Below are 18,804 nucleotides of genomic sequence, written 5' to 3'. Positions count from 1 at the left end.
TAAACAAAAAACATACCATATTTTTTTCTTGTTCTCTTCCCACCAACAACCATCCTGTTAAAGCTGGCTTAAGAGTCTTTCAGCTTCTCTGATATTTTCTACCCTGTTCTCATGCCCCTGTGCCAGTTTGCTGCCCTTGCAGTTGTAGCAACACAATTGTCTCTGTGGCTGTGCTATACACCAGATCAAAGAAACAGTCCATGCCAACTAAAAAGGAAGCAAAAGTTATTTTTAACTTAGATCATTTGCAACGTGGTCCTAGGAACACAGATATCAGCACAGGAGAGGAACAGCAAACTGAGGCACAGGGGCAGGAATGAACAGTGGCAGAAACAGTAAGTTAAAGAAACAACTGTGTTGATAATAGATAGCCATCTTGATGCATTCTATAGTGACAGCTCAGTGTTTAATATGCTTACCTAGTTCTGACTAGCAGTGACAGCCACTAAGTAGCATTCTTCAAATATTAAGTATAAACCAAACATTTTCCTTAAAAATATATTGTTTAATTTCCTCCTTTTGCCCTTTGGAAATTTCTTATGGAAAGTATTTACCATTTACTGACTGGATCTAGTGTTTAGCAGTAGAGCAAATATATAGTGTGTAACAATGGAAAATTTGGCTGTGAGCTAGCAGGTGGAGGAAAATGAGGCAAGAAGCCAACCATTTAAAATAGGAAAAATCTCTCTAAGTTTTAGCTTATGTTCAATTAAAAGCAGAATACAGCAGAACACTGTTGGATCATGCTTTACCTAAAAACGTTTACAGAAAAGCCAATTGTTGATGAAAATAATTTTGAATCCAGAACTTACATCTATTCAAAGACTCGTGGTATTTATTATTTCTGGCATAGTACTGCAAGAAGGAGGAGAATAATGAAGTCAAGCTAACAGAAGATAGTTCATTTGAAATTTAAATTGTGGAAATACTAAACTATGGAGAGATATGCTCACATTTAATAAAAGTATTAAAAAAAATAAATCAAGATTCAGTCAATATGGGAAACTAATGCTTATCCTAATGGTTCCTAAAGCTGTAAAGCTTTTTACAGTTCACTTGCAAGCACTCACTTCTCCCTCAACAGGATCATAGAACCTCTGCAGCAATTGAATAGTAGTGCTTTTCCCACAACCACTGGCACCAACTAAAGCAATGGTCTTTCCAGTTAGAACTTTCAAGTTTAGACCTTTGAGAAGGGGAGAAAGAAGAATAAGTTAAAAATTTATATTTTATTTTGACAAATTTGATTAGAGAACAGTCTGTCAAGGTAACTGCAGCAATAGTCAAGGCAGTAGAAAGGGACACAGTCTGGATGGATAGCAATATTAGTAAGTTAATTTTACCTGGGAATATTCTGGGGCACTGATATGAAAGAGACTGCATCTATGCTTGTGAAGTGTATTAGCCTTTGAAACTGGATGGCTACATGCAACCTAACTTTTGGGAATGGTCCCTGGTTCCTTCTGTCTATGAAACCAAGCCTGGGAATTACTTGAGAAGATTGATAACTAGAACAGGACAAGTTCATGCCAAGAAACATTTTAAGAGTTCCCTTGCATAGATCACTGCATTCCAGTGCCTGGGAAAATTCCCCAGCACACTCAAATCAACTAATATAGACAGCCACAGTACTCTAAACTTGATAGTTCACTTTATCCAATTCGTGTGATTGGGTAGCAGGCTCAGGGTCTTACATTCTCCTGCTGCCCTCCATTTTCCAATGCTTAGATAATGGCATAACAGTTATGAGTCTCACAAAATACTTCTAAGGTGATAAACATTATTGCTGAGAAACAACCCTGCTTTGTTCTATTTTTAGAATATAAATGACTGTTTTGGTAACTTCTGGAAAGGTGACTTCTGGAAAGCCCTTAATAAACTCCAATCCTTATTGTTAACAGCCTCAGAAACCTGGGGAGTAGTTACAGATATCTCTGTTGCCATTTTCATATTTAGGAACATTTTACCTCAAAAAACATCCATGTCATATACTAGTAATGCTGTGTAGTTGCCAAGATATTTGGCTACTATGGGAACTCTTCTTGTTTATGCTAGGCTGATTTATAATTTTGCCTACACATTTTTGTAGTGAGAGATTAAAATAGCTGCACTATTGCTCTCCTCTTCCTGTGCTACATCCAGCAAGGTTTGTGTCTCTAGGAAGCTGATATCCTGGTGCCTGCATTATCAAGTAAGACCTGTATTTTGGATACCATAATTTCTCCAGATGCAAATAGTCGCAACCACCTTAAAGATTATTTCTAAACCTCTTTTATCAGGAAAGGTGTTGTCAAGATTAAAATTGACGATAACTAGACTCCTGAGGTTGATTTGATTTAGCCTTCATATGGGGAGATTACACTGTGCTGCATCAGTTGCTTGACTGATTGTGGATAACTTGTGTATAACATCCACACATCTTTGCTGATTCCCTCTGGCCCTATTAAATAATGTTGATACTCTGAGCAGGGAGAGTTGCTGACTCAGATTTTGGAAGGATGACAAAATATTTCTTATTTCCCTCCCTTTGGTGTGTAGACCCATTGCACAGCTAGCTCATGGGCCTGAACAGCATTTTTAGGAAGAAGGATGAAGAGTCTGCTCTTTCACTTCTAATTTCTGAGCCAAGAGTGAAAGAAGATGCATTACACTAACTACAGTTTGGAAGAAAGCCTAGCTCTGACTCTACCCTTCAGCAGCCTTAGTGTCCTGGAAATAGATTTGATGCACAATGGGCCAGACCTCAGATGACTGAGGTGGGAAGAACCATCTGAAGAAACAGACACAGTGATATGAACTTTCCCATTCTCAGCACTTAACTGGCATGCCCAACTTTTAATTGCTGACTTTTGAAATCTCTATTTCTACCTTTTTCTTCACCAAGTAACAGCAGCAGCAAACCTCTTTTCCTTTCACCCTTATCAGGGTCTTCAAAAAATTACAAACTGTTGAATATGGTAGAGAGGTGAAATCAACTAGATCACCACAAAAGTAACCACCATGACGTGACATACATAGCACTACGTGATAAGGGTGTTAAGGGAAGTTCAACTGGCAAAGAACAGGAACATCACTTTATTGAACAGCAATTTTAACATCTGCCCAAAATAACATTTGGCTTCAAATGTGTATTTAGGATGATACGCTTCAATCCATGTGATGGCATATTGTTATAAAGCCTGTCTCAGAGGTCATATTTCACATGGGATATCACAGCAACTCAGAACAAAAGACTGGAAAGAGCAGCTTCCTGATTTAACTGTGTAGAGTCTAGAAGATTTAATGGCAGATCTTGAAAAATCTTGTTTGGTCCATCAGAGTTCTTGTTCACAGAAATTCAGACTACGAGTAACACATATTCTTAGCCTTGTCCAGAGGCAGTAGATCTAGAACTTTATTTTTCCCCCTTGTAATGCACAAAGAAATGCCCCACCTCCCAAGACAGGAACACATTTTGCATTCAAGAACAAAACCAACATTAGGCAAATAATATGGACATAGGTTGCAGAATTTCAGTACAGTAGATTAATCTAAAATGGTCACCTACTTTAACATCAGGTCTGGATGGGTAACCAAAATGGACATTTCTGAATTCAATTTCTCCTACGAGTCTGTCTGGTTTGTAGCCTTCCTTAGAACTGCTGTCTATAAGCTGTTTCTGGAAAGAGGTTTTTAAAATCTATTGCTGCTTATTACAATTTTTGGAACTGTTATTTCAGCTTGACTCATCGTTCTCTCCTTTACTTTCTCAGCTGCTGGTTTACACTTCAGTACACCATGGCACAGCTGCTGTGTTTTACTCACAGGATGCTGAATGCAGGGGAACATCTGACTGTGAATTCTACTATGACAAATATATTACATTCTCAAATGCAACAAAATCCATAGCAGAAAGCCTGTAATTGCAGAACTTGTCTGTACTATCTTGCAGCTAAACATGGCTCTCAGTAATCTCTGTAGGAGGAGCTTACACTCACATCAAGAAGAATGATGTAGCCACTTCTTCAAGAGCTTTCTAGTCCTACTTGTTTAAAATATTTTATGTATACAGATATCCCATTACCACATAACACAACAAGACCTTGATAATAACCTTTTCTCATAGCAACATCAGCACTGCAGCTTTATATTATTAAAGCTTTCAATGGCACTATTAATCCCCTCCTCACCAACTCCCCCCAAAAAAACAAACTCAGCTGAAATTGTGCATACAATTTCATGCCTTACTATTTTCCCTCTGGAGCTGCAACTCTAATATTAGAGAATGACTTCATCCATCAATCTCAGATACACGTCTGATTTCCCAACATTCATTGTAACAAAGAAGCAGTTTTCTTGATATGAATTGAAATATTACAGGTTTCAGTGGTTGACATTTATAGTTTGAATATATATATAGTTATGAATACTTTTGGCTATGTCTCTTGAGGAACAAAAAAGAGGGGGGTGGATTTAAGTGTGACTGAAAGGCTGCCACTTACATAGATAATTACCTTATTGATAATCTGATACGCTTCATAGGCAGCTCCACGTGCATTAGCCACCTTCTCCAGGTTGGGAGCTGCCTAGCCCTGGGTCAAGGCTCTGATGAACACTGAGAAGAACACCTGCAGGAGACAGAAGGAAGCATTACAGTTAACAGTGATTACAGAGCCACCAATGCCCAGCTGTTAAATGCCTATGTCTTTCGACTGCACCCTTTCCAGGAAAAATAAATACGAAAGTGAAAAGAGCATTCCAGTCACTCCTGTCCACTCCTCATTTTCCTGGGGTGAATAGTAACTACCGAAACATGCTTTTGTGGCATGAGTAACTTTTCTTTTTGATATTCTTGCATTTTCTATCATGTAGGAATAGAACAAATATCTTTCTGTGTTGCTTTCCAGATGTTCTCAAAATTAAGAGGCTTACAAAATTTATTGCAGATTTTCTTAACTGACATCCTACTTATGGGACCAACACACAATTAACTTCATGTGCTTTGAGGAACCATACTGAGGGGAACTCATCAGACATCGCTTTAGTGTGTAAATTAAGCATATAACCAAAATTTGCAGAACAAGAAGATAGCTAAGTATCCTCAAACCATTACCAACTTGGATATATTGGTAAGGTATGGTAAACACCTTCAAGTAAACAACAACAAATATGCAAAAAGACATGGCTAAATGAGATATTGAGGACTTATCAGTACACTTTCATCACACCAGCAGGATTCATTTAATCCTAGTGTCTAGCTAGAATTTTGTTGACAATCCAGATTACCTGTCCTTGCTCCCTAACTATCAGCTCTAGTTTGTTCATCCTGCCCTACAATAAGATACAAGACAAGTGATGAAGTACACATACTTTTGCCTCTACATTGATTAGAGTGGGAATTCAAAGTGTCCTGTTCAAATTGTTGTATCAGAAGCCAGGGAAGATGAATGCCTTCCTTTCAGTTCTTTTATTCCAAGTGAGCTGCTAACAGCTAATTTAGCAAACACTTGGCAGAAAAATAGAGATAATTATATAAACTACTGACATAACTATTTTCTTGAAGCTGCAGAGCATTTTTCAACGCTGCATTGCTGCACTTACAATTAACACACAGCTGATGTAATAATTTTCATCCTCAGCAGTGAGCTTGGTTCCATACCAAAATGCAAGCGCATAGGGTTCAAAAATGAGAAACTGTGAAACACCTAGAGATGTGTTGGTGGTAATGGGTTTTTTCAGTCCAACACTTCTAGCCACCTCTAAGTTAGCATCATATCTGAAAGTGGATAAGGAAACCATTAATCTGATTGGTACCACATGCCATTCTGACTGATATTTCCCACTGACCTTTTTTTAATTAAATGGATTTCTGACATAAAAACAATTAAAGTCTCACAGAAAGAACACAGACTTCTTTTTTTTGACAGAAGACTAATAAGGATATAATCCATTTGAATAAATCTGCTCTTGCATACACTGACAACACTGTCATACTGTTACAGAAGACATTTAGAAAAAATTGAATAACATGGTATTGTAATTCTTGAAGACACAGTATCACTCTTGAGCCATTTGTTTGCATTAGTCCTAAAAGAAAATCTTGAAAAAGTTTTATCAACATTACCTATCCAAGGTAAAGTTTAGTCTTCCACATTCAAAACAGGTAAAAAAAAAGCAAGCCCAGGCACTACAGGTTAAGGTAGGTAAATGAATAGAAGCCAGAGTTCCCTCTGGCATTTGAGTTGTTCTCATACTGGCCATTCTGGGAAGCCAGGACTCCTTCCCTTAGGTTAATTTACTGATTAATGTGGCAATATAGCAAACAAGTGGACATGGAAGACTAGTATGAAGACTGACAAGTTCAACGGGAGAATTATTTCTTCTAAGAACAGTTTGTATTCATTCATCTATAGTTTCCAGGTAACAGCTTTCACTTACTCAAGCTCATTATGGAAAATATAGCCTAGGGACAGGCTTGTAAAAAGAAGATGTTTTTACTTGCCATCTCATGCTCAGCATGCTCAGCAGCTTGCACTTTTTTCCTAATACATGTTTTCTATGAAAATCAACCACATAAAAGGAATAAATGAAATTCAGTCAGCTGGGAAGGAATCTTTAAACAATGTGTATTAATTTTGCTCATGTAAATTGCCCACAGGCTACCAATTCTGTATCGTTACTCAAATGTATTTAAAAGTTTTGGCTTGGTTGTGTTCTTAAAACCAAGCCCTAACTTCGAGTCAGCAGCATCACAGGACCTTCAGGGAAATGAGAACTGGATTTAAGGAGTGTAACGAGTATATGTGATCACTCAACTACAAAGAAGGAGCCAAACCACTGCCAGAAGCATAAGATGACTGAAGGTCCCTTGCAAGCATAAACATTTGCAGTCAGTGGAGGCACCGTGCAGCAAAAAGTTTTCCTAACTATGAGGCCTTCATTCAAGACCTGTGTAGGAGCCATAATCCACAGCTCGAAAAATGCCCTAGTCAGCCCCTGGTAGGAGTGTCTGTTCCTAGTAGATGATGTTCCTATGAGAGCCACCAAGGGTTTTTACATTAACTGGCGGTAGAGCTGCGGAAGAGACTGATGGGACAACCATGGGTGAAAGGCCTTGCTGGCATGGAGTTACCCAGGTATCAGTTATTTTGTTTCTAGACCTCATTAAAAAAAAAGACCCTCGTATTTGCAGGGACCAAGAAGATGGGAAGGAGAGGGACAACTTATCTAGGTCATCTTAGGGCTGTTCTGCCTTTAGTGCATAAACAGAAAGGGTCTGAATATTGTTGCAACTTAAGGACAAATCCCACTAAGCAGAGCACAATGCTGTAAGACAGTCAGAGCTCAGCCTTGGAAGCAGGTGAATGCAGCAGCAGGCTCTGAGCTAGGGTTAACATTGCCTTAGAAATTTCACAAGATCAGGGCAAACATGAGAGTTAAAAAAAGACAGAAGAGATTCATGGATCATATGAATCAGGTCTTCCGGTTTGCCTTTCCCAACTGCATAGTACTGGTGATGACCTGTATTTGCATATTGTTTATGCTTGTTGAGTTATCTGATATACATGTGAATAAATTAGTGGTCTGTCATATTCACGTTACCCTTTTACATGTGACTAGGGCCAGCAATGGATTAGGTCAACTGCAAGTGTTATTTGCAAATTGTTAAAATAATAAAGGCCAGTAATGTGATTTTGCTGAAGGCTGCTATCCAGTGAAGTTTGAACATAAGCTCATCAATCAGAGATCAGAACAACGGTGCATGTTCTAAAAGTTAAGCAATTAATCACATGCTTCTCTGCATTTGACTACAAGGTAAAGATAACCTTCCTACCACTTTCACTTTCTATTCCACTCCAGATCTCTATCAGAGGAGAAATTTGAGTCTGTGCTGCAGTAATAACACAAAGTACCTTGTATGCACTGACTAGGCTCATTTATGCATTTTTATTTCAGGTAAGCTGTCCACTTACAGAAGGATAAAATGACACTAAGGAGACTCCCCTGCCTCCCTCCCCTAGCCCCCAAGCCAATCTCTTGTTCCATATTTATAATAGAATTTCAAAAACTTACTTTGCTAATGCCTTCTGCTGTCCATTGAAAGCCACAACAGTCCTGACTGCTGTCAAAATTTCTTTCGCCACAGCTCCTGCTTTGGCATAAGCAGACAGCTCTCTAGCAGTAAGGGATGCCAGTAACTGGAAAGTTGAAAAACAGTGTTACTGCAGTCTGCTGAAAGGATATAAACACTATATTACTGAATAAGAATGATCACTGCTGAAAACACAAGTTGAGATTTTAGGAAGGAGTCCATCAACTCTTCTCTTTGCCCTGAATTTCCCCAAAATTCAGCTCATTCTCTGATTGTATCCTCACTACAGTGAAAGACTACCATGAGCATCAGATGAGCTTCATGACTGATCACTTTCCTCCCAGCCTGAGGACATCCTCTGAACTACACTATGATGTGTGCGTGTGTGTCAGGAAGGTGTGATGTTGCTGTTCTGCAGGGTGTCCAAGGTGTTCAGAAACTCAGAGCACCAGTAGACATTGAAAGCAGTCACATTACAGCTTCTAATGTTCTTCTTCCTAGCTTATCTGAAATGCTTCTAGTAGGAAAAAACTCCTAGTACTATATACAAGTACATATAACACTCAGGAGTACAAGTGGTACCCATGAATGTGGCTACAACAGCTCACAAAGGGAAAATGTTTTCCTATCTGAAAGGGAAATCTCTCCAGGTGTTTTTACTAATTTATATCACTCCAGTAGCAGCTGTATATATGTCCTAGAGTTTACTCTGTACACAGCATGAAGCCTGGTAAACTGTTTGAAAGAGATATGGTATTGCACTTGAGTAGACAGAAAGAGCTTGAAAAGTATCTGTGTTAAGAGTGAGGGCCACATGTGTGTGCCTCGACTTCCCCAGTTCTCTGCATGAAGAAATCACTGTGCAAGGAAGATGCTGTGATGCAGATTACCCTCCTGCAACAAGCCATAAGGACAGAGTACATGGACAGAAGGAATATGATTCACAAGTACATGCTTGGGAACTCAGAAGGAAAATCTAAAGGAGGAGTGAAAATCACAAAGTAAGCATGGGACCAACAGTCTCAATTTAGAAACCACACTAGGTTGCTCCCATTCTCTCTCTCTTTCCTGTGCATAACAGTTGTGCTGTTTTTCTGGTTTGCTTTGGTTTTTGATTCACACACACTTACAGATGACCAAAATGCCGCTGATGCAGCAAGCAGAAGGCTAACAGACAAAATCACCAGTGTCAGCTTCCATCTGTAGATGAATCCTGTAATAATCCCTGCCAGAAATGTGGCAAAAACCTGTACAAATATACAGATCTTTTCTTCAATGCCTTCATGAAAAAAAAAATAAAAAATTATTACCTTTGAATGCCTTTCATTCTAACTTCCTCCCATTCTGCTTCATGCTGTCTGGTCTACTGTCAGAAGCTTTGCCATTTCCTAACTGGCACAGTGAAATTTCTAACCAAAGCTACGGAACAGTGCCGTTAGTCTTTTGTGTGGGCACAACACAACAGAAACCTCCTATTTTTTAGGACTAATTTTCTATATTTTCCATCATTCTCTGCTGTTTCTGTGCCCTGTCGCTACGTCACAAATGACCTAGTTTCCTTAACCAGCATCCAAATGTAATACAAGTAGACAGCCAAACAGCCTCCTCATATCCTGTGACCATCTCTAAATGATTCTTTCTGCTCAGCTCTCTGGTGCATTTTATGTTCTTAATTTTGGCTACAGACTGAGATCAAGGGTTATCTCCATTTTACCAAAACAATTATTATTTGGAAGAATCTCTGGCTTTCACATAAATTTCCTTCCCCGTTTTCTCTTCTCAGAACATACAGATATTAGAGTGGTTTCACTTAAGCTTCTCTTACACCTTTCTGGACACAGCTCTGTCCAAAGATACCATAAAACTCAGGAAAAAAATAATTAATCTGTGTTCATGCATACAGCCCCACTGGATCTTGGGGCACACAGCCCTCATCCCTACATCTAAATCAATGGAAAAGCTTGAAGACTTTAACTGGACAGAGGTCCATCCTGAGATCTGGCTTGATGCAAATACAAGCTCATTTCCATTAAACAAAGTTTCAGAACTTTTGGTGTTTGTAAACTAGCTGGAAACAGCAGAGCTGTTTATATAGACTGTCTGCTATGTACTTCATGGACATTAGAAAGCCAGCGCCAAGCATTTCACAGCAAAACCCCTTCCAATGCATGTATCACACAAACTGAACAAATGAAGCTGAAAAGGATAATGAATTTCTCCCTTAGAGCAGTGACATTTCAGGTTTTTGGTCTGTTTTTTTTTTTTTTTTCCAACTTTCTGTAGGCTATACCATAAAAGACAAACAGCAGTTTTCTTTAAAACGTCGTACTTACAGAGGTAAATGAACAGAATCCTTACTCTGTCAGCCTGGTGTTCAGCATTCCTATTTGGGCAGAATCAAACCAAGCCGCTTCCTGGTGAGGCACTGCAAAGAACAACTTCTACCAGATTCTTGCAATCTGCCTCGTGGCAGCAACCGAAAACGTTCCATGCTTGGATGGTGCTCAGGACCAACACAGCAAAGCCAATTCCCACACAGTAGTAAGCATACCTGTGATAAGGGAACAAAAACCCCACTGTGTGCTGTGAGAGAAGTTAGACACATAAAGCAACCATTATTCTTTGTTTACCCCACCAATGTAAATACTGAAGCCTGCGATACATTCTCGAGAAGCCTTTTTGAGAAGTCAAACCTTTGGCTTCTGCTGAAAGGAATAACATAATAAAAGGAAATCGCCCAATGCCCTGTAAACAGAACAACTACAAAGACTCTTACTTTGTCATTTCACTTTCTATATCTATGCCTGGAATTGTTGGACAGCTGGAACTATTTACTGAAGTATCTGTGGGAGAAAAAAAAGTCGTAATATTTGTGAAAGTGTAATATAGAAAATAAATCAGGGTAATCTAGGGTCATCAGATTTGGAACATTTTGTGTTTTACAAGTGGGGTTTTGCATAATACAAAATAATTTGGTAAATACATTTATTTTTAAGGAATGTAATTAGAGCCTGATAACTGATGATACAAAAGGTGGTCATGCTGCTTACTGTCTTGCCAAAGTTGAAGTCATTCATAAAGAGCACATCCAGCCACTCCTCCTGCCCTGGTCTAGCCATTAAAGATTGATTAAAATGACTGGATAAGTTCCAGCAGGATGAATTTTGCTTATTATGTACTTTTTTGGATGTGTACCAGTGCATAGTCTGGGGAAGGGAAAGGCGGGGGATGAGGGTGGGTCTTAGCCCCTGTAGCGAAACATAACTGGTATATAGAAAATCTAATTTTAACGTTTACCTTGACACATTTGCTTGCACTCTGTTTTGCATAAAGCTGTTTGTCATATCTCCATAGAAAATGACCATAAGTGGCATTCCAGTACCATTTGCAACAACTGCGATCAAATCAACTACCAACAAAAGGACATCCACACGATCAGCATAGCAAAACTATGTGATCATTAAAAAAACCCAAAACCAGAAAGTGAAGTTATGCCTCACAGTTCAGTATCTGTTATAGTACAGTGGGCTTTCAGATTATGCTTTGTTTCTACCTATATATTCCAAGTAGCAACAACACTCCAACTGAAGATAAACTCAGAACATAAGAATTTTATACGTCTTTAAATCAGTACTCAGTATGGCTACTAAGGGAATACTTATGGGACACATGGCTCTTCCCCAGCTTGGCAGCAAAATACCCAAAGTGTATGTCCTACATGTTTCTTAGTGATAATCTTCTTTGTACAATATATTTTATTTTGTGTTCCCTTAGTTACATATTTACTAAGATAATGCCTTTGAAATGTAAACAAGAGTGAGTTATTGACCAGCACCTGTGTTACATATACTAGCAGAAAATGTTTGCAGCAGGGATTGTGTCTTAAAGCTTGTCTACCCTTGAACATTTATGAATTTAAATACCATAACTATTCCTGGATGTGATTAATCTGAAATCAGAGTATTTTATTCCTGACTGTCCTAACCCTCTTCCAAAGTGTAAGTGACATATGAATAAGACAGAGAAGAATAAAACTTCTCTTGTTTCAGAATAAGCAAGTCCACGTGTAAGTTATTTGGGAATAGCTGTTGTACAGCAAACTGATACAAAACCATACCACAAGTTCTCTCAGAAAGCACATGCCTCAAATGTCAAACATAGGATACATCCTTTACAAAGCAAAGGCAAGGTCAAAGCAATGTCCTAGGTCAGCCTCAGCAGGGGTGAGCTTCTTCTTCCAATACCACTACAGTTGAACTGCTGTCAGTGCCACCAATACACTGAGGGGAGCATATGACCTAACTGACCAAATTTTAGAGAGGTCTAGCACCAATAGATCTCAGGCTTTTTCTCCAAATTTTGATCGCCTATTAATTGTAATTCATAAACAGTTCACAATGACAAGTAGCAAAAAGAAAATATAAAGCAGACCATCAACTTGGACACTAACCAATTCAAATGCGGCAACCACCTCTTTCTCTGGCTTCTCATTTTCCTTCCTAGAAGTAAATAAAAAAGAATAATGAACATGTGTTTTTTCTAGCAAAGCTATATTAAACTCTTTCCTCACCTCCTCCACCCTGCCCTCATGGAGGGCATCTTACTCAGTACACCAGTGGCCAATGTGTTAAGTTCAAAGAACACCTGCTTTTAAGAGTACCTGCTTTTAAGAGTACCTACTTTTAAGAGTACCTGCTTTTAAGAGTACCTACTTTTCGTTCTTGGGCTTTAAGTGGTCACTTGGTTCAAGATTTTCATTGTGTTGGAAATAGGAGTTGTATCTCTTGGTTGAAGATTCTGTGAAATAGAAGTAGAGTTTTAGTTTAGGTTGTTGCGTTTGGGTTGGTTTTCTTTTACTTAATAAAACATCTTCTGTACCAGTTTCTTGCAGCTTTCCCTGCTAATTCTTTTTTATTTAAATCTTTAGGATTAGTTTTTCTCATGTTCTTGGAAGAGCCTCATGCGTTTTTCTTGAAACTTCCTTTCTCTTCAGTTCATCTCCTCTACACCAGAAAAAAGCTCCCAGCTTCATTTATGAGACTGAAACAAACTTCATTTTTACAACTAAAATATATTTATAGAGAAAAGCTATCTAAAAGCAAGAATTAATTCATCCTGCAAACACCTACACAAGTGAATGCAAACAAGGAGAAGCACTACTGAAATAAGTGGACTTGGTTATGGAGAAGAATCACAGAATCACAGAATCCCAAGGGTTGGAAGGGATCTCAAAAGATCATCTAGTCCAACCCTCCTGCAAGAGCAGGGCAACCTACAGTACATCACACAGGAACTTGTGCAGGTGGGCCTTGAATATCTCCAACGTAGGAGACTCCACAACCCCCCTGGGCAACCTGTTCCAGTGCTCTGTCACTCTCACAGTAAAGAAATTTTTCCTGATGTTCACATGGAACGTCCTATGCTCCAGTTTACACCCATTGCCCCTTGTCCTATCACTGGACATCACTGAAAAAAACCTAGCTCCATCATCCTGACACTCACCCTTTACATATTTGTAAACATTGATGAGGTCACCCCTCAGTCTCCTCCAAGCTAAAGAGTCCCAGCTCCCTCAGCCTCTCCTCATAAGGGAGATGTTCCACTCCCTTAATCATCTTTGTAGCTCTGCACTGGACTCTTTCAAGCAATTCCCTATCCTTCTTGAACTGAGGGGCCCATAACTGGACACAATATTCCAGATGCGGCCTCACCAAGGCAGAGTAGAGGGGGAGGAGAACCTCTCTTGACCTACTAACCACACCCTTTCTAATGCACCCTAGGATGCCATTGGCCTTCTTGGCCACAAGGGCACATTGCTGGCTCATGGTCATCCTCATATCCACCAGGACCCCCAGGTGCCTTTCCCCTTCACTACTGTCCAGCAGGTCAGCCCCCAACCTGTACTGGTACATGGGGTTGTTCTTCCCCAGATGCAAGACTCTACACTTCCCCTTGTTGAATTTCATCAAGTTCCTCTCTGCCCAACTCTCCAGCCTGTCCAGGTCTCGCTGAATGGCAACACAGCCCTTTGGCGTGTCAGCCACTCCTCCCAGTTTAGTATCATCAGCAAACTTGCTGAGGGTACATTCAGTTCACTCATCCAGGTCACTGATGAAAAAAACAGCACTGGTCCCAGCACCGACCCCTGAGGGACTCCACTAGTCACAGACCTCCAGCTAGATTCTGCCCCACTAACCACAACTCTCTGCTTTCTTCCTTCCAACCAGAAGATTATAATTGCTGTAGGTAAGACAGAACAGATAGGAGTTAACAGAAGAATCATGTTTTCGTCTGTAATAGCTGTCTTCATTATTCTTTTGTATTGCAATAGTTACCACATATCCCACTTCCTTTGTGCTAGGGGCTTTAGTAATCTACACAAAAAAGGAATCTTACTCCTGAAAGATTATGATTCTAAATGTATAAAATGAGATGTAATAACTGGATAAATAAACTGATGAGCAACCACAGTAGGGAGCTAGCTGTGAATCACATGGGGAGAAAAAGGGCTCCACACACCAGTCACACCCAATTTACATTTACCTTAACTTTACATAATGACTCACCATGAACAGAATTTTCTACATACTGTTTTCACGTGAGGCTCATTTAGAAATTTGTTTAAAGACCTGCTTAAACAACCATTTGAAGGTAATAATGTGCTTTCACCTTACTGAGATTATTGTACTAACATTTTCATGCCCAGGCTAAAACCCAGCTGAATAGAAATGGAAATGAACTTTGTTGAACTTGGTGGAATAATTTATACATTAATGTTTTCTAGGTGTTAGATTTAGTTAACTCTTTGTGTAATTTCCTATGAAATCACCACAGCAATCAGGAAAGACTTACAACGCACCTTTAGACTTGGAGCTGTGGAATACAGCCCTCAAAAACATACATGGCTTTCATGGCTGTGGCTTACCAGCATCAGAGAGGTCCTTTTCTGTGGAGTTTACAACATATTTCTTCATTGTTCTTGTTTTACATTCACAAGATGCAGTCACTTAAATCAAAAAAGCAAGAAAACATTTAGAAATAACAAATATTTAAAGAGTTCACGTTAAAATGTTTGCGGGGTTTTCCATGACTCATTACATCCTGATCTGAACATAGTCCTACTTGAATGCAACTCAAAAAAAAACCCCACCCCAAAAGGTAACAGCGTGACAAAGAACTACTTTTAATGAGATATTAAGAACAGTGCAAACTATTACAATGGAACCAAACTCAGTAGCTTTTTTAGCCAGTTTTAGTAGTCTTTTATGCTAAATCGTTCATATACAAATTATGGTGGATGATCTATTACAGAATGGTGAATTTCTCTCATTAGCTTACGTTTGATTATGTGAGTTACATCAGAGTGATTCGTGTCAGCAACTCAGGGGTCCTAGTGATCATTGCACTTTGTGTGGAGATGGAATCCCTTGTTATCATTGTGCTATGTGCAAAGGGTATGATAGTGTCCCTGTCAATACCACAGTGAGGAGGAAGAAGAAACAAGGGAATAATTCCCCTGGGTCAACCACAATACTGTGCAAAGAAATGTTTTGTTCATTGTTTAAATTGCATATGGATGTTCTTAGAAAAGGGGTGGGGGGAGGTAACTTAGAGATATGTCGTGTTACAGAACGTTGTGAAGTCTGTGCGCTGAACAAATAAACACATAAGGAGTGGAATTTATGGGGGCTAAGATGGCGGTCAGACTTGTGATAGACATCTTATGTTTAGTAACCTTTCTAAGATATTTCTTCACCTGGAGACAAGACCCCAGCAACAGGTGGAGAAGCCCGGGAAAAGAAGACAACAGGACTGGCTGAAACCCAAGAAGCCCGGGAAAAGAAGACAACAGGACTGGCTGAAACCCAAGAAGCCCAGGAAAAGAAGACAACAGGACTGGCTGAAACCCAAGAAGCCCGGGAAAAGAAGACAACAGGATTGGCTGAAACCCAGGACCAAAAAGTATGAGACTATCCCCAGAAGTTCCCCTCGTGTGTCTCAGGCAGCGCGGAGACTCTCTGGCGCACCCAGCACTGCTTGCTTATTGCCTCTCAGTATAAATTATAATAAAAATCAACTAAAACAGATTAGCGATACTAGGTTTTTATAACAATTAGAACTTATTGAAGAGTCATAATACAGTCATGGCTATAATCCTAAAGACTAAGGTTATTTAGGATGATAGACTGGTTTGGGTTGGAAGGGACCTTAAACACCATATAGTCCCAATCCCTTGCCATGTCTGCATTATACCACACACCAACTATGCAAAACTTAAAGGCAGTAAATGACTGGTGTTCCGAGTTTTCCAAGTCTTTTTTTCTTGATGCATGGTATATACACGTTTAAAAAAGAAACCTGTATATACGGGGGGGGGGGTGGGGGGGGGGGGTGGTGCAAAAAACCCTACACGTGAATTTTATGAAGGCTAAAATAATAACAAACCCCATAATAAAATATATTTCAAAACATCTTTTAGGGTAGATTCCTGACTGCTATTCCAGTTTACCTTGACAATCCACACCCGCTGGTGACCGTGGCCTCTCTCGATGTCCCCGCCCGCCAAGCCCCATGCAGCCCCTATCCTGCACGGCGGCCCCGGCCGCCTACAGCAGCCGTTATAGCGGCAGTGCCGCCTTCCCTTTCCGCCCACCCGGCCCCGGCTCTGGTTTCAGGTGAAGGTCGGTGCCGCAGCTGGGCAGGAGGCGTGCAGGGAAATGCGTTTTGCCCACAGCAGACCCCTACCAAAGCCGGAAGAATGATGACTTGGAAAACTCTGCTTATAAGCAGAACCGAGGGGCAGTTTGAACATGAAGGAGCTGTCCAGTGAAAAACTCCAGGCTTGTGAAAACTGTTGGTAAGGTCACAGGAAATCTGAGTAATTGCTTCCTGCATTTGCTGGGTTTCAACTTAAGAGTAAAGACACACTGATGAATATGAACTGAGAAATGTAATGAAAGAAGTATTCTGATTTCCCACTTCTAAACGACATGAAGATCAAAGCTAGCTAAATTTATTACTGTTTTTAGGGAAGCTAAAGATCACATTTTGCTCATTTACTCCCCAGCTCTTCATCACAATGTGTGTGGGGCTTTTTTTCAGGAAAAGTTAAGGCTGTTTCTTTCTTTGTCTTAGCTCAGAGGATTGGGTTTTTTTCTTCCTCTGAAGAAAGAAGGTAAACAGATTTTCTGCGCAACTCTAAAAATAACAGTTGTTTGGCTTCCCCCACCCGCACATATTGGAATCTATCATTTACTTACAGTAATGCTTTTAGTATTTGCAAAAAAATAAACTCCAGCTGTGTTCCCATCCACTCAAATTCCTTTATCCCAAAGCTGAGTGCCAGATAATTAACTGCAGTTACTCAGATGTATTCTCAAGTAACAAGTTCAGGACTCATTCCAAGTTAGGCTTCCCTTTTCTGCCTGCCCCACAGGGTCCAGGTTACGTTTTACATGTTGGTTATGGTGTTCTGAAAGAAACTCAGAAGAACAGGCATTATCAGGCATCACTCCTGCTTACTGGGACCTTATATGTTCAGTTAGGTTGAAACTCCTGCATATCAGACCTGTTACTTTTTTAGTGCTTTCTTATCTCAGTAGTAATACTCAGGGTTTATACTCCTGACTCAGTGTTAAGCTTATGCAATGCACATCCACATCTGTGTTCTCTGTTCCAAGAAGGTAATGAAAAGCTTCGGCTTCTGCTGCCATGAAAAATCTGAATTTACAGATTTTTAGGATAACAGACAGAACAGCAAGCTGAAGCACCTCACTGTCCCAGCTGCAGAGTTCACAGCTGCATGCAGTATTTCCTTCTCCAAAGACAAAAATTTTAAGTGTAAGGACATCTCACCTCGAAAGCAAATGCCAAGGTTTGATGCTTGATGTGGGGCTGACAGAGCACACAGATACCAAAGTAGGAGAATGGATATAGTGTGAAACAAAAAAAGCCCCTTCCCTTTCACCAGTTTTCAGATCTGCTGAATACTCACATACCTTGGCTTGGGATCGGTTGACAGTCTAGGGAGTGTTTGGTACCTCTGAAAATGCAGAAGCTTTGAAAAGTGCAGGTGTCATTACCATACACACATAGTAGCAACAAAATGGTAATTACAGTTCAGATCCACTGCTCTACACACTGGTAAGAAAAAGCCTCAGAGTTCTGCACATAAAAGTCAGTCCTAAAAGGGCATGCAAGCTGAGCAGGACAAACTACTGGTACTGCAGAAAAGAGAAGCATGGGGTGTTGAGAAAGAAGTTGTTTCCTTCTCTTTTCTACCCACCCCCATTTCTTCCTTTGGGAGTGATGTTATACTCATGCAGGTTAATGAGCATCTCCAAAGAGGGGTAAAATAGAAACCCAAACCATAACCAAACAGATTAAAAAGGAAAATAAACAAAAGGAGGAATAAGAAATAGTTTCTTGGAAAAAGATTGCTCATTTAACCTACTGAGAAACATAGACTCGTAGTCTAATTGCAGCTAACTACTCTTTGCTTAAATAAAATATAAATTAGCACAGTCTGACATTTTTGCAGAAGTAAAAGTTCTGGTCTAAAATACATGTCAAGTGGAGAAGACTCTCAATACAAGAAGGCAGAGAAGCAACACAGAAAATGACAGTTTACAATAATGCCCTTGGAATCTGTGGCATGGGGAGAGAAATTGTGATAAAATATGTGATTTAGAGGAGAAATACTATTTCTTTTGTCCAAAAATATTTGTACAGAT

The 18,804-nt window shown here is 39.7% G+C and overlaps 1 pseudogene; it reads right to left on the bottom strand.

The window, feature by feature from the left end:
* The window catches only part of LOC134162733 (ATP-dependent translocase ABCB1-like), a 30,303-nt pseudogene extending 13,659 nt beyond the window's left edge, over positions 1-16,644 (bottom strand).
* Positions 16,645-18,804: the final 2,160 nt, after the last annotated feature.

The sequence above is a fragment of the Pezoporus occidentalis genome, unplaced genomic scaffold, assembly GCF_034315485.1.
Source record: "Pezoporus occidentalis ecotype Australia unplaced genomic scaffold, CSIRO_AGI_Poc_V1 ctg103, whole genome shotgun sequence".
Taxonomy (NCBI): domain Eukaryota; kingdom Metazoa; phylum Chordata; class Aves; order Psittaciformes; family Psittacidae; genus Pezoporus; species Pezoporus occidentalis.
Note: the sequence above shows the minus strand (reverse complement) of the source record. Positions and strands in the feature narration are given on the sequence as shown.